At 35.3% G+C, this 17,077-nt stretch overlaps 1 protein-coding gene across 8 annotated transcripts in view; it reads right to left on the reverse strand.

The window, feature by feature from the left end:
- Positions 1-17,077, reverse strand: part of FAT1 (FAT atypical cadherin 1) — a 112,462-nt gene that overhangs the window by 54,786 nt on the left and 40,599 nt on the right. The window lies entirely within an intron of this gene.

The raw sequence follows: 17,077 nt of genomic DNA on the forward strand, positions 1-17,077 counted from the left end.
AACCGTTGTCCTTTAACTCACAGTGGTATATGGCAGTACAGTAGATGATTTACTCTTCTGCCACTTGTCTCAGAATTTGACAACCTGACTGTGTACTAACACAGCTGAGCACAGAAGTGACAAATAAAAGAGGAATTTTAATTAATCTCCAAAGAAGTTTGTAACAGGATCTGTTTTGAAATCATTTTTACATGGTGCGGACAATCTGTTCACTGCTGAACAAGAGAAATGAGTGCAGGGGGGAAACACATCACTGTAACAAAGCATTCATTTTCTGAACAAAACTGACTTGGGGAACACGGCTTTGCAATCATATTTTCCTGCTTTCCTTCCACCTCTGCTTACCACAACACCCTCCGCCCCCAGGAAGAACAGGGAGCTTCAGTAATTTACATCACTGACTATTATTCCACCTGGGAATCAGCGCACACTGTAACAAAGTGGCAAGATAGGTCAGTCATCCCTGGGCTTTACAACAAACCTTTCTAAGCTAATGGTGAACAAATGATATCTCTAGCAAATTGGTGAAATCTTTCCATTCACTAATGTTTCAAAACTCACCTTATCAGCAACATTTTCGTAATAGCAGCTTAAATACTTGGTCTTTGGATGAACCACAGTTGCTCTGCTTCACTAACTGGAGAGGTACTATAACAAACTGAACCTAACTGTAAACATCCCTATCTTAATAATAATAATATCATATAACAAATACGATGAACATCTTATTGTTCTCCCTTCCTGCCCCCTTTGAGTTTACACTATGGGATATCTACTGTCTATTTGATGTTGACTGAGAAATCAAAATAGTTACATCTACATCCAAAGAGAATTCACTTCAGATTTGTATTTTAAACAGTATTAAATCATAAACACAATAAAATATGCAACTATAGCATTCAATTATGTAAATATAAATACAACTCTTGCATCTGAAACAAAAAATAGCACGAGAGCTGACATTAGCAGGGATTTATTTTAGTCCTATATAAGCTTTCATCTCAGTGCCTATCACATTACCCTCTGTATCTCACTCTTTGTATCTGAAAAATAGCACATCACCAACACTCTCCATTCAGTGCTGAAATGGTAATCTTTTTAAAAAGAAATTGTAAAACACTATATAAGTACTAACGTATTTTATTAATATTAGTGCCATGTTATTGGACATCTTTATGGCATGGACGATCTCAGTGATGAAAAACGTGGCATAACAAAAAATGCCATCTCTGCAGGGGGAGGAGGAAGGCTCCAGATTTATTGCCTCACTGCTTAATGATCAGATTTTCTCTGCTATACATGTAGGCACGCCTACAGCTACATGCATTTGTCTGCTCACAGACTTGCACAGACTTTCCAACTGCGCACTCAGCTTTGGATAATGAAGCGTCTGGAGCTTTTTTTCTTCTAATAGAAAAGAAAACAAACTTGTAATCAGTAAAGATCCAAAGGGCCAAAATATGTGCCAAGTCCACTAGCTGCCTCCAATGAGTCTGGACTGATAGGCATGATTTGAATATAGCATAACATTACTTGAATTATAGTGTATGAAAATAAACATAGTTTCTTTGATCTTTGAGTTTGTTAGCACTGAAGGTTTATGAATACAGAAAGGAGTTACAACATCTTTATCACTAATTTCAGTAGATACAGACATTACAATTAAATATGATGAGGGAGGTCCCAGTTTTACAGTCATGTTTTGTTGATGAGATTTTTGTCTTTGTTGAATGCAAACCATAACCAGTCAGCACCAGAAATGGTTTCTCTAAGATGCTTTAGTGCAACTTCATCAGTTTAAAGCCTTGGATCAGATTACTTATAATTATTTTTATTTATTATTTAAACTCCCACGCCCCCAGTTCCACCTCCAAAATGGCAAATTGCTAAGAAACATTAAAAATAATTATCTGGGGTTTTCTTTACTATGTCTTAATACTCAAACTCTCATGCTGATTTATATAAGTATGGATTTTAAATTCACACATGGCTGTAATGATAATCTCGCTTGACGACAGCATAATACAGGTCTAAAACACTGGATGAATTACAGCATACTTTCTATAAACCAAAGATCAATTATGGCTCTTCAGGGGATAAAGATGCTGTCATACCCGTAGGTAGAATTTCCTATTAGCTATCCTTATTTAAGAAATAGTGTATTACATCCAGTTCAAGGCAGTTTATCTTGCTTTTGTCTGATAGACTTAGAGGTTCACTATAATCAGCAGTTTCCCCCCATAAAAGTTGTTAAACAGTGCAATACAGTCATTTCTTAGAATTTCTCAAGCCCTGCTGTCAGGAAGATCTCTTATGATATTGTTTTGAACAACTTCCCAGTATTTCAACATTTTCTGAAAGAATGGACAAAATGATTGATAAGCACAATAATCTCTAATTGTTTCATCACTACCATAGAAAGACAACTCGCTTTTCCAGTTTTTTTTTCTAGTGATTTTAAGTTAATCATGACAAATGCCTAATTTACGTTACAATCAGTGACCATCAAAAACTGCCCATATTTCCTTTCTAAAGAAATTCTTAATTGTTGTCATTCAAATATGTTTTTGGTAAACTATAATCAAACCTTGTCTTCTATGTCAGCCAAGGCATGGCTTTAAATCCAAAGGAAATAAACAAGTTAATCAAAATAGGGTTATGAAAATAATAGCAGATGGAATTAAGATCAGACTTTTGCTTTTCAGTTGAGAAAATGTAACTTTCCTGTCTTACCAGTCATGTACAGATGATTTTAAGCTTGGCAGTATGCTGTCTAGTACATCACTATGAATGCGGGCTGCTGAGTTAAAAAAAATAGCAAAAAATCCCAACCAGTCATCGTACTAGAGAGAGCATACCGAAAAGAAACTGAACAGCTTTGGTTTACATGGTCTTAAAAACAGCTTCTTAGCTATTTAACTCAACACTTTCACATCCTAAATGCATTAATAGTTCTCATTAAAAACTAGCAACAGAATCGTCTCTAATAATTTTTGAGAGAAGTGCTGGAAAACTGATTATAAATATATAGTCTCAAAGAAACTAGTGATGAGTTAAAAACACATTAAGGGGTTGCAAATGCCTCTTCCACTCAAGTAAAGCATTTAGAACTAATTATATCTATTATTTTGTCCAAGGACCGACAAATGCAAAAGTGATATTGCTTTTCAGAAAGAAGTTCAGAGCTCTGATTCTTCTTTCCACTCTCATAGCTGCATACTCTAACCACTAGCTATAGGGTCATGTTCTTCCTTGCTTGCTCTCTCTGGCCTCTTGAATGTTATGTTTTTGCTGCACAGCTGTTCACCTAGAACAACGATCACTTCTGCCTGGCACAGCCTGATGCTTAGGAGACTTTTCTAGGGAGTTTAAATCTCTTTGGAGGATTAAAAAGGAAATAACACGTGGTTTTCCACTTCACATTTGAATTTTCTGATCAGGGTATTTTGCAAAAAACACCACTCTATGAATAGTTAGCTTTAAAAAGATAAATAAAAGACCGACCTAATGTTGAATGTTGAGCTTTCCCTTTCTGTTCTATATAGCGTGATTGCAGTCAACTAATCACTCTTTCAGAGCTTAGGTGCCTCTCCCCCTTCATTTTCCACCTGCAGTAGCTCAGGCCACCAGGACGTTCCCACTAGTTTACAGGCAGCTAGTTAAACTTCAGGCTGAAGAGGCAAAATACTTTATCAAATGCTTTGTCCAGACTTCATCATTTGTTTTCCAGATCACCTTCTTTTATTTAGGCACCTCCTGTTTCAGATGCTGAAGTATACGCTCTGGATTTCAAGAGAAATTCTCAAGGACTGCTTTTGAAACACTAATCCTGGCTGAATGATGCCTTGCCCTTTGAGTGATACTCCATGCAAAGTAATGTAATCAATGACTGAGATATCTCAGTCCTATCAGGCCAGGACTGCGTCAAATGGGGATAACTAGCCCAGTCCATAAGGGCTTGCTTGCGTCAGCATATTCGGTGTTTAATGAGGTAGAGTACTATCAGTGTTTATGAGTTTGGTACATGTTGCCAGGACAGACTACAAACTTTGTATACTGAGTCAAAAGTTACTTAATCCAATGCCTGATCTTTCACAGCACCAGTCACAAGGTTCATCAGTAGCAAAGCAATTTAATTACTCAATATAATTTCATATGAGCACCTCACACTTAAGCCTCACTTTCCTAAACTATTTTAACAACATCCAGATACAAAGACCTTGAATTTGATGATCAGAGTACTCGTTAATCATTTTAATGATTGCAAGCAGGGAGTAAAGACAAGCAGTCCACCAAAGATTATTCACGTATGGTATAGGGAGGAAAAAACACTTTATACAAACAACTGTAAGTCAGTCAATGCAATAAACATTGTGGAGCTTCAACTTTTATACTAAAATCTAAAACCTCTGTTTAGTGACCGTATCATTATAGGAAGCTGCTCAAATGTATCCTCCATTAATCATGTACTTTTGTTAGTTAACCACATAGTTTTGAGTACACTAACTAATCAAGAGTATTTTCAGTCTGTATTTGTTAGAGAAGTGGTATAACTGCCTCTGTAGTTACTCTTTTACTAGTAAATCTACTTGGGGAATAATATAAATAATCACATCCCCCCAAAATAGTCATACTGGAAAAATAAACCTAAGCCTAGAACTCCTGCATTCCGAATACTTAAGAGAATCCAGCATATAGCCAATTTCATTGTCAATCATATTCTTCTGATAGCTTTGGTTCTCTCATACATGAGGGGAAAAAAAAGAAAAAAGAACTAAGCCATGAGCAGTGTCAGATGAAATAAGGAAAAAAAATGATACTTAATACATAACCAAAATAACTAAAATAATTTCAAATGAAGAAATAAAATAACAAAACTCAAATACAATTATACAAAGGAAACTAATAACACCGATGATGAATTTCCTGTGGAATGAACTTTGATCTTATTATCAACAGAACACTATAAATTTTTGTTATCTCTTTGCTCACCTTGCAAAAATACTCTGCCTTCAGCACCATCTGGTATACTAAAGCCACACCCATTCAAAGGCCAAATTCCTTTGGTAATTAATTCTTCCAGCAACCTGCTCTTCATCATTCTCTTTTATTCTCTTGTTTCAAGCCATACTATCCTTCAGTAAGTAAGTGCGGAGTTATTTCCATAAAATCTCACAACACCTTGAAGGATTATTTCAAACTGACATAATCTTACTGTGTTGATACTGCTTAAATGAAAAAAGGACCCTCGCTCTCCTTTACAAAAATTGCCATTTTTCCCCTTGACTAAAGGAAATACATTTTTCAGCTTACTGCGGCCACCACTGAGCTGTTAACATGTTTAAAAAAAAAAACAAAAAAACTATCAGTTGAGAGAAATATTTAAAAGCAATGATTAAAGGATTGAGGTTAGCTTTGAGGGTCACTTCCTCTGCCTCAGATGCTTTTTAACTTCATGATTAATCTCCCATTAAATTGTTGCAACACATGTATGGATTAAAGAAGATTGTGCCAAATTCTCAAAGTCAGAAAAGAAAAAGACCATATGCAACTCTTTACACTTTACTCTGCTGGTAAAGCTATTGGTAAATACTTGCTCTGAAATGCAGGCTAGCTAAACAAAAGTTTGATTTCAAACTTTTTGCTTTGAGATAATTTAAAGTATTCATCAACAAGCAGATTTGTAGTTAACTACCAACAACCGTAAATTCAGAGTCTGTATGAATGGCAGCTACATCCTGTTAAGCAAACAGCTTATAAGCTTTAACACCGAGATTTTTAAAATTATGACAGCTACTTAAGAATATCTAATTTCAAAGAGAAATATCAGAGCAAGTTTCCATGTTGGTTGTTGCCTTGGTGTCAATATTGCTCTTATGCAATTCAACTGTCTCACAGAACATTATTGCACTTTGTAATTACAGCATACAGATAATAACAGCATTGATTGAGAACAAACAAGCAGCCTGACAAACTACTGAAAGCTTTTTGACATTCAATAAAAAGTCTACAAACAGCAAAATGTATTATGAGGAGAAGAGTAGAAAGTTTAATACTACTAGAAAAACTGTTTTTTGCGAACTTTGAGAACAGCACAAGAAGTCACCCACTATATACGAGAGAAAAAGTTCAATAGAGCTGACTCTTACCTTTGGAGGGCCAAATTCTGCTATATTGTACCCAGATAGCTAAGAAGAGTATTTGGCCCTCCAAAGGTAAGAGTCAGCTCTGTTAAAACTTGTTTGTAAATTATAGTGGTATGATCTAAGTGAAATAAGAAATTAAAGTGTCTGGTTCAACATGCAAGCTGCTTAGTATTTAACATTCTATAACGAAGAAGTGTCCTTTGGGAAGAGTTTCCAAATAACCTTACAGGATGACAGTAAAGTCAATAGAACTACTAGTTTTATATATCGTCTCCCTTATTACAATGTCCTTAGAAATGGAACATTCAAGGATGGGTTTTGATCTCGGTTATCTTAGTGCATCTACAGAATCGCACTGCATTTACACAAGGGTAAATACAAGCACCCTCGGGACTGAAGCATGCACAGCCATCACAAAATAGAACCCCTTTATAATTATGTGTAGTTCACAATTCCATTACAACACCATACTAGTGCTTGGTGTTACCACATTTAAAAAAAGGAGGGCAGGGAAGGGAAGGGAAACGCACAAAATAGCATTATGTATTTAAAATGTTAATTTTAACCTAGATAAAACATGTGACCTTCTTAGATCAGTTTGCATTTCATAAATTGATGTTTTTATTCACCTAACATTACATTTTCTATTTTAAAACACAAAGCATGAAAAATAAATAAAATTTACTTATATGGTCTGCAGAGAAAGGGTAACAAAATAGCTAACTGACAGAGACAAAATCCAGTACCATGAGATTTTGAAAAACATGGATTACATTATGGAAGGGGAAAACTCATCTTCAAAACCCCTGTCATCAGCTATTTATTGTTTTTATCTGTATGGCTTACTTATTTCACTTTTTTTTTTTTTTTTTTTTTTTTTTTTTTTTTTTTAAGAAATCTTCATGGCTTGGATTGATTTTAAGAAAGCTGCTCAGCTGCAAAAGATGATTGCCCTTTCTTTGTCAACTTCAGAAGCTGAAATTTAAAAATAGTATTCTACATTTGAAAACATGCAAAATTGAGAACACATTTCCTTAATAAGCCAACAAAGAAGAGCTGTATTTCTACTGCTGGAATATAGGAAAAATTTTGAAAGACTTGAGCTACGTGTCTTAAAGAATATGATTTGGAAGAAGCTTTCTGTAAGTTTATCACAGCACTGACACTGGAACTAAAAGATTTTTCCTCAAGGAAGTTGAGACAGAAAGTAATGCATGACATAATAGCATGCAGAAAATACATGGGGTGACCTAACACTGTCAATAAAAACAGCTCCTTCTGTTCTGAAAAAGCTGCTTTATTCCAATCTTAGAATTGTTCTTAATAGGTAGATAAATGGGGTGCAAATTATTATTTTGAGATATTTCTGGGTTTTAGGCAGCCATGAGCTTACCAATAATCTTCTTGCAATATTTTTTGGCTACGTATTTTGATCTTTCAAATGGAAGGAAAGCTAGGGCAACAGAATAGCAATCCTGTGACACGTAATTCTCCTTATTATCTTTTCTCCTTCGATGTTAACAATGGTTTATGGATGACATACATATTTACAAAAACACAGAGGAAGTCGAAGTTCAAATGACACTAAGAATACTCATATTTCCAAAAGCATTACAGGTTTTCTTTTGAGGCTACTACCTACCTATACATCTAAATCCTAAAATATCCAGTTTCCAGATGAGTATTTGGAGATTTATATAGTTCATTATTTTTATGTTTTAATTGCATGTTACTTCCTATATTTATGAGGCAGAGTACTACTAGAACAAATCTGGAATGCATTGCTATCTTCTACCTGCTGATAAAAGGGAACTGATTTTGTAACTTGACCACATGCAAAGCACTCCAAGCAAAACTCATGACAAAGACAATCACAGACTGGTGCCAAAGGTCTTGTTTCACCGCTCTGAGAGAAGAGGAATTTTCTGGCTGACTGTTGATTATCCCCTGACTATGCTTCCACTATGAATTTTTCAGCTAGAAAAATTTTATTCTTTCAGGTAGAACTATCTTCTTGCTGGGATTGATCTTTTATTGTCATCATTCAAAAAATCCCGCCAAGCTAAATGCAAACATGGGGCACTAATTCCGACTGAATAATCTTCTCTTAACAGAAAATTAACAAATACTGATGCTTATACATTTATTACATACACGAACTTCATTAAAGTTACACTACTCAGAGAGGAAATCAAGGAGAAACTGATACCTGTAAAAGCCATTATACTGTTTGAAGGTGTTACTACGCAAGTAGCTCATAACAGAATCTGATTACTATCTCCTTCCTGGTTACAGTTACAACTTCCCACATTACATATTCCAGTGCAAAAGAATGTATGACTTAGAGAGATTATGCCTCCTTCACCGTTCTGCATTAGGTTATGTGAAGGTAGAATAATATCTTGGAAGAAAACTTTTATTTTTAAAAAAATTCCTGCTTTACTGCAAAGATCATGCAGAGTACGGCCTGAAGTTTTTGTGTAGTTCCAGGCATAGAAACAGGAAAGAGGAAGGACTGCTGTGCTGTTATTTTGCTTCTCCTTTATTTTTGCCAGCTCCTACCTCTTCTCTTTTTCTAAGGAGATATAACAGAATAATAATAATAATAATAATAATAAAAATAAAAAGAACCAATTCCACCATCTAAAATTTAAAAGAAGCAATCTTCACGTAAGGGCTCACAAATAGTTTTTAAAATAACTCTGTCTATAGTATAGCAAGTTTTCAGTCTTTTCAAGTGCTAAATCCCTAGATGTTGTAAAGTGGATGTGAAGACCCTACTAGAAATTTTACAGATATAAACTTGTTTTCCCAGGCCCAAAAGAGACCTGGTTGAAAAGCACTAGTCTAGTCACATTCCTTCAAGTGCTTGAAACAATATTTAAAAAGGAAAATAAAATTAGCTTTATGCCAAAATAAACTCTCTTCGCAAATGTATGTCTATACAAACCTTTGGCTACACGTGTAATCTTCCCTGGTCAGCAGACGTTTCACAAACATTTAGGTTAATTCTGATCCCATTTTCCATAAAGATAAGGAAAGGATTTGTCCTAGAAACAGTGTAATTGAATATATTTATTGTCTCAGCAACGTTCAAATTGTTCTCATATGCTCCGAGTTGTGTGATATGAATGAGTAATAATTGAGCCTGGTATTGTTTGACAGTTAAAGTAGTAACAAAAAAACTAATTTCAACATTTGGGTTTTTATTTATCTCTAAATCACATTAATGTGTAATGCAGTAATACTTGTTTTATTCAAGTTCCAAAATGTTAGGTCAACTGGAATGAAAGAGCACAAGTAGTTAAACAGAGATTTCCTTTGTTAAAATGAAGCACACACTATTGTGCGGTCACTGGCCCTTCATTTCCTCACTAAGTAATTCTCCAATGTTATCGGAAACCCTTGGAAGTTGTTTGCAGCTGTACCCACTTCCTATTTCACTTCACTCAGTCTCCAAATCAGCCACACACACACAGACACACACACAAAAAAAGATGTTGCTTTGAAGGTTAGGAACAGCGTAAATTGATAAAATTGTGTAAGGTAGATGATTTGCCCACTGACTGTTAGCATTTTATAACTTCACAAAGCTCTAAGGATTGCTAGAAGCTAATAAACCAAGAGCAAGATCCACACTCAAAGTGTTACCAAAATTTTAATCCTACTCTTCAACAGAACAAACTTTTTATACCAGAATAGCATTATATGGTGGGATTGCACATATAAAAATGCCTTTAATTCAGTAATTAACTTCAAGGTTGACACTAGCTTTGTAATGCACATTTTCAGGTGTGGTATGATCTATGAAACAAAAACTGCTGCAATCCCAAATTGTGACAGGATCAATTTAGTATAAGTACTTTCAAAAACTTTAGAGAACAGAAAGGAGGGAGAGGGAAAGAAAGAATATAAGAGCAAAAGGTACCTCAAATAATATTACATCCTGTACAAAACATTTTTAGATGCAGAGTTAGTCACTTTTAAACTAGGAAATTCTAGAGTTAAGACTGCCAAATCATGTTAATTTACTTATCTTGTATGTGTGCATTAAGATACTCAGATTCAGGCCTCATTCTGCACACAGGATGCAGTATGTTCTAAAATGGGTAGTTGCTCCTTGTTTCTTTTAGACTTCCATATGTAATAGATGTCTACAGACCTTATCTGAAAGGCCTAAGACTATACCAAAGGATTACTAATTTCCTCGCAGGAATGTCCATGGTATTCTCATGATAATATCCAAGTCCTTCATAAATATGAATTTATCTTCACAACACTCCCAAATGACTGGGTAGTGTAATTATTCCTATTTTATACCTGCAAAACTGAAGCATTGGGAAATTAAGACTCAAAATTCACTTAGTAATTATCCTATCCAGGTCATGAACCCAAATCTAGTTTTTGAAAGGACGCAGCATTTTGATATCAAGTTGTGTTAAAAACATAGAAAGCTATGCTTTTACACTCAGCATTTCTGCAAATCTGACTCAAAGTTCTTATATGGGGCAATGCCAAGTGACCCTCATTCACTGTCACTGTTTTCAATTGCTGTAGTAGGTGAGGCCTGGCTCCTGAAGATGGTGTTATTTGCTGCTCAGCCCTGACTCTTTCCCAAGCCAAATCTAGCCAGTACAAGGAATGCAGCAGTCCTGAGGGGAAGAGGGTGGGTAATCATACCAGTTTGGCCAAAAGAAATTTCATTTCACAGGATCAGAAATTATTTCTATTATTAGGATCCCAATCTCTCACTCAGTCATACTCACAAGCACTGGAAGTCCTTTCACTTTACAAATGTGTTTTTTGCCATTCCAAGGCACTTACTGCCACTTACAAGGAAGTAGTACAGGCTTGTTTCCAGATGCCTTAACACAGCAATCTTTCAGATATTAGTTATATAAAGCCTGTATCATCGAGGAGTAGCCATCTTTTAAAAATCACAGCAAGACAGAACTATTATATCCCTATGAAAATAGATGCAGAGTTAGGCCTGGGGGAATTCAGTTAGCTCCTTTTGTTTAGAGAGTTCAGTTTAATGGCTCTAGTTCTGCAGTAATTAACAATGCTCTCTTTAGCTCTTAAATTTCCATGTTTTGCATATGACTTGCTGAGCCATTATGGTTGGCCAGTTAAAGCTGAATACCTTTCTTCTAATTTCACAGGGAGTCTGCAATCCCTCAACAAAGAATAAAAATAGAGGAAAACTACAAAGCACAGGAAGTGATAACAGAAAAAAAAAATCCATTCCAGTCCCTTAGAAAGTCTGAAGTTCTGTAGAACTGAAAGTATACATTTTAAATTGGGAACTACTTTGTATACTACCTTTATAATTCTTACCAGGTCCAACGAAAAAGCTTCTATTTAACGCATGCTCTGCTGTTTCATTTCTCAAGCAAAAAAAGGAATGATTTGTTTCAATTCAAACCTCTAATTTAAATGAATATAACAACTCTGTCCTGAACTGATACTACCTGATCCATTTCTAAATCATTAATCCAATACACATTAGCAATTAGCTATCATCATCTATATATTCATTAAATTATGAATCATCATTCATAAACAGCTCATATAAATGTATACTTATAGACAATGGTATGATCAGCCCTTCCTGGTAGATGCCCTACTAAATATTTGCTCCACCATCTAATAACAACTACAATTATGCTGCCAACTGCCATGCTTCAAATATTCCTCTTGAAAGTAATAAAGAAAATTAAGATATTATAATATGAAACCATAATAAATTGAATAAAAATATAAATCTGCCCACTGAAAATTACTGTTCATGTCAAAATTAAAATATTCAATGCTTGCACAAACGCAACCATGGATGTGACTCACTATGTGTACAGCTGAACAAAGTACAATCTGTTTTCCAAAGCATTAATGGACTTGTCTAGAATCCAAAGGCTCCCTGAGAGACTAGTGTGTACTTTTATGTAGTTGTCTAAAGGTTTAAAAAAAAGAAAAAAAAAAAGGCATTTTCCAATAAAGACTATTTAACATCCAGATTTAAAACAAATACGACCTAAGCATTAAAGACTCCATTATGGTCTGAGTCTGAAATAAATGTACTGCCCTTACCAGAATCCTAGTATATTAATGAACAAGTGGATGTAAAACATCTGCAGAGATGAGAGACTCAGATTAAGGAACTGTTTCATATTTTCCTCCGCTTACTTCAGGTACATGAATACAGTCCTTTAAAAAAAAGCAGATGATAAATTAAGATTACCTACTTGCAGGAAAGGATGATTCCAGCAAGATGTAAATTTTTCCAGTTCTGCAACTAGATTGGAGTTGAACGAATGGCTTATAAGTGAAATACCTTGTTGCTTGCTCCCTAAAGCATCCACTGTTTGCCCATCTCTTTGCTGCTTTCTCAGGCAGAACCTATCCAAATGCATCCAATGGATACCACCCATACTTGTGTCTAGTCTGTTTGTCAAATTTTATTCGTACGTAGAGATTTTAAAAAGCTTTATAAACATTCCCTTCTTAAATGCTATACCTGAAATCTATCAGCAGTGGCAAATTATGAATAAAACACATGGGAAAAAGACACAGCCTTATTTATGAGTTATGTTTTCTAATGAGGACACAGGCAGCTTCTTATCAAAGTAAACATCTTAACAAAAGGTATCAGCAGCACAAAATTACAACAGAGCTCTCCACCATCTTTAAATATAAAGACTAGCAACTAAAGGGCATTCTGATAACCGAGTTCCAAACTCTTTGACCTTGTTACTTGTTACAACTGAAAAATGTTAAACAAAAACACACACGCACACCACACACAAACCCCACCAACTCACAAGCAAACAAACCCTACCCACGATAAACGGTGAAAAATCACTACTTTCTACTAGACACACCAGAAAAAACAGACTGCGTACACTGGGAGCTCCAAATCACAAGATTCAGAATTTGCCTACTTTTATATAATCCATTGCTTTAGAGTACTGTGTAAGCATTGCTAAACAAGTCTTCCTAGATCCTCAGTGCAGTAGCTCCAGCTTTAGAGCGGTGAAATTAACTATAGCGGTGCCACTATCAGGATAGCTATCAAATACTGCCAGTGCCAACTCCTTCCGTCTAAATACATTAAAAGGGTTCAGAGCCCTTTAGTTTTGGTCAATTAAATAATTGACCATATTTAATTTTAAGCTATTCTGCAAGATGCTAAGTAGTATATAGTATCTTACACTAAATACTAGATGTACAGGAATTACCGTAGTTTATATATTTTCCTACAATTGTATTCAGGTTGACCATGACAGTAGTGCAACTAATCTCTGCACTGATTCTTTCCTGCAAATAGTGCTATGATAACTACTTTTATTTCAGTTGTCCAGCTCACATGTACAGCAGCTTTTTTTCCATTATATGTGAACTCCAGAACTAAAGAAAATTATATTTTGTTTGTTTTGATCAAAGGCCAGTTACATCTGAAAAGATCACCAAATATGTCATATGGTATAATGTGTTATATTTTCTGTTCCAAACAGTGAAACAGCATTTCTATACACAAAGTTACTAACATTTATTTTCAAAAATTTAACAGTTACTTAAAAAGAAAGATTTTTTTCAAGTGAATATGAATATTTATTGAAGAGAAACTGATCTACTTAAGAAGCATGCAGATACCACTTCTACTAGTAGCACTTTTTGGTAATAGCTCAGTTAATCAACAGTTCTTGTAGTGAAAATAAATCTCTTCTCCTTTCTGTGAAACACAAACTCTCCCCTAGACAGGTCCATGCCAGCCATCTATCTAAAAATTCAGGATTATTGCACAAGGAAACAGACATCTTAGTTTAGAGGCTATAAGGATCTACAAAGGGGCTACCTACTTACAGAGAACAGAAAACAATATTATACTTGACTTAGGTTATATGTACGTTATTGCTATTTATTTTTTGTATTACTATGATGTGCAAGAGTTTAGTCAGGACCCATGATACCATAGTGTTAATTCAATAAAAAGACCAAATAAAAAGATGATCCTTGACATGGAGGGGAGACAATAACATAGTATCAGTTGAAACATTTTTAGCACTCACCATCCATTTTAAGAATCCCAACCCAAGTCCTTCCTTGACTTGGGCTGAATGCCATTACTAATAATTTAATCATTTATGACTTCAGTACTGGATTTGCCTTTGGGGCTTTACAATGACCCAAAGTAACAAACATACAATGCGTTTGATTCTTTTACTTTGTCACCTTCAAAGTTATTTTCAGATACAGTTAAAGACTTAATTCATATTCTGGCCCTATCTCCCCTTTGGCTGGAAACTTGGGGCCCTATGAAGGTTTCTCTTCCTTTAACAAATAGCTTACAGTGTGATAGCTGTCATTAGGGCAAAAAGGGGTAACGTGTCTGTATAAGAAAACTGGGCAGGATATGATCTCACTAATTCTAGTCTAATGTTCTTTTCGGCTAAGCCCTGTTTTAATTAAGTGAGTGGGGCAAACTACATTCTGTGATGTAACTATCAGACTACCCAAGTTTTTTTAAAGTGAATTTTAAACTCCTTAACATTCCAATCCAAATGAAAGAGCTTTCACCTTAAATAAGATCTACTCAGGTTAAGCGTATTTGATTTGTGAGAGACAGAAGAGAGACTTGGGAAGTAATAAATCTGATAACCTCAGTTCAAACTCATCTTGATCACTGCATTATTATCTAGTGTAGATTGACAGTTTCAAACCAAATGTGCAGGAAAAGAGAATACAGCCCTTTATATCACACAAAATCCAGCTTCCTATACAATATGAAGACTATATATATCTATGAGCCAGCCATTTGATTTTCACTGAACTTATTTGAATGCACTCTGCAAACACAGCAGAAATCAGCTAAAGAGGTGTCTCTTCTCTTCCATTCTCCTCCACACACTTTTTCCTCTTTCCCTCTTCTGCGTGTTTATTATGTTTGTCTAGCTAGCATTGCAATTTTAACAGCAGCAAAGACATCAATTAATTTACTTATTCCTGTGATTTAAACCCCTTTAAAATCAACATTTTTCCCTTCTCACAAACTCTGCTGAACCACATGGAGATGTTTTCTTTTCAGTGCTCATGTTCTGAAATCTATTAATTTTCATTTGCTTTTTCCCTTTAACATAGGGCTAAGAAGTACTTTATGGTGCACTCCTTACTTCTACAGTATGCATGCAACAATAAAAGCATGCTGGAAACTCTCCTGACACAAATCTTTATTATTTTTCTATTAAATGCTCCTTATCACTTCACCATCTACTGTGTATGCTCCCGCAAGCTAACTTTCTAACTTAACTGAGATAGTTTTCTAACGCAGACTCTGTCTGAAGACAAGTCACTTAATCTCTTTCTGCCTTAATTTTTCTATCTATAACATAGGAATCAAGATGTTTCTTCAGCTCAAAACTGAGGTGAGGCAGGTATGCAAGTGTTTTTGTTACAAAGTTTGTAAAGTGCTACATAATGATATAGAAGGCAGAGAAGAATCAGAAAGGACAAGAATAAGGGGAACAAAGAGGAAGAGAAAACATGGTATAAAAATGTGAGGAAACAGCAGTGGAAAATAGGTGGCCAATGATGCAGTCAGGAATAAATGTAGGCAGAGTTTATGTTCACTTACAATTCAAGCAAAGTAGACAGTTTTTTCAACTAAACTCACAGGTGGAGTTTACTCCCATTTAATCTATAACACTGAGATAAGAAATATCAAAGTAGAAGAAGGGAAACTACTTTCTGAGAACAGGAAGAGGACAGAAAGAGAAAGGATAGATAGAGGTGAACATTTTTTCCTTTTGGGTCAGAAGTAAGCAGAGAAAAAGAGAAAAATGGAAATAGGGATCATTAACAGTTACTGCATTCACTTTAAAATGCTTTATGAATTTGTACTCTTTACTTCCTGTCAGGCAGCCTTTGTTCTAAAACCAACACTTCCCTGAACCTACTATTTAGATTTAGGCATTAACTATGCTAAGTATCTGTTGCTATAGCTATTTCATATATCCCTCTTGGCGGTGTCTTCTCATGTAGATGCAGCACACGCTGGCAAAGAAATTGTTGTCAGAAATAACCCAAATGACATATCTGTGTTGGTACTCAGAGCTTTGCTGACACAGCAGTCTCAGCTGTTACAGCATGCAAGTTTTTCATACCCTATGAAACAGAATTAAGGCGATAATCTAAACAACACAACCTTCAAAACATACCTTTAACCCATACTTTTACTCCTTTAAGTTCCCTGCAATTCCCTCCAGGAATAAACAAGAGCTAAACACAAAAAGGCTTGTATTCCTTCCTTCTATCTACTATGTGTGTTACAAATTAAAATTAAAATACCTATCTAGCATACCTCCAGTCTAAATCTCTCTGGATTCTAAGTAGGAATTTCAGGTTGAGTGAATCAGAAGCATCTCCTCAGATCTGTACTGTGAAATAGTATCTAAACATGTCATATGAAAAGCTAAATTGTGCCCTGCCCAGCAAAATATGATTTAATAACAACCTCTTTACCTTTAGGAAACATTTGTAGAAAAAAAGAAAATCTAGGATAGGTACTGCTTTCTCTACACTCATTCACAAGCAAAGGGTGGTTGGCAAGCTTTACATTGGTTTTAAGCCCACTGAGCAGCTTCAGTTAAAATGCAGTATTCTGTTTCCTGTCTCTCTGCCCTGCACCCATTTCAGTACTTGTAATTCCCAATTAATAAAATATCACTTGTTCCTTGTATTTCTACTTTGCTATTGAAACCTCAGCCTGTTTTTCTGAAGCTTTACAAGCAACTATTGAACTCTTCCTTTTCATTATATACCAACCACAGCTACAAATCATCATCATCTTCCAGATTTTGTATCCCTTACAATGGCAACAGTTACTTATGCAGGTAGTCCTTTCTGACTGTGGGACAAGCAAATTTGCAGTTAAAAAG

This window comes from Dromaius novaehollandiae, chromosome 4 (genome assembly GCF_036370855.1).
Source record: "Dromaius novaehollandiae isolate bDroNov1 chromosome 4, bDroNov1.hap1, whole genome shotgun sequence".
Classification (NCBI taxonomy): domain Eukaryota; kingdom Metazoa; phylum Chordata; class Aves; order Casuariiformes; family Dromaiidae; genus Dromaius; species Dromaius novaehollandiae.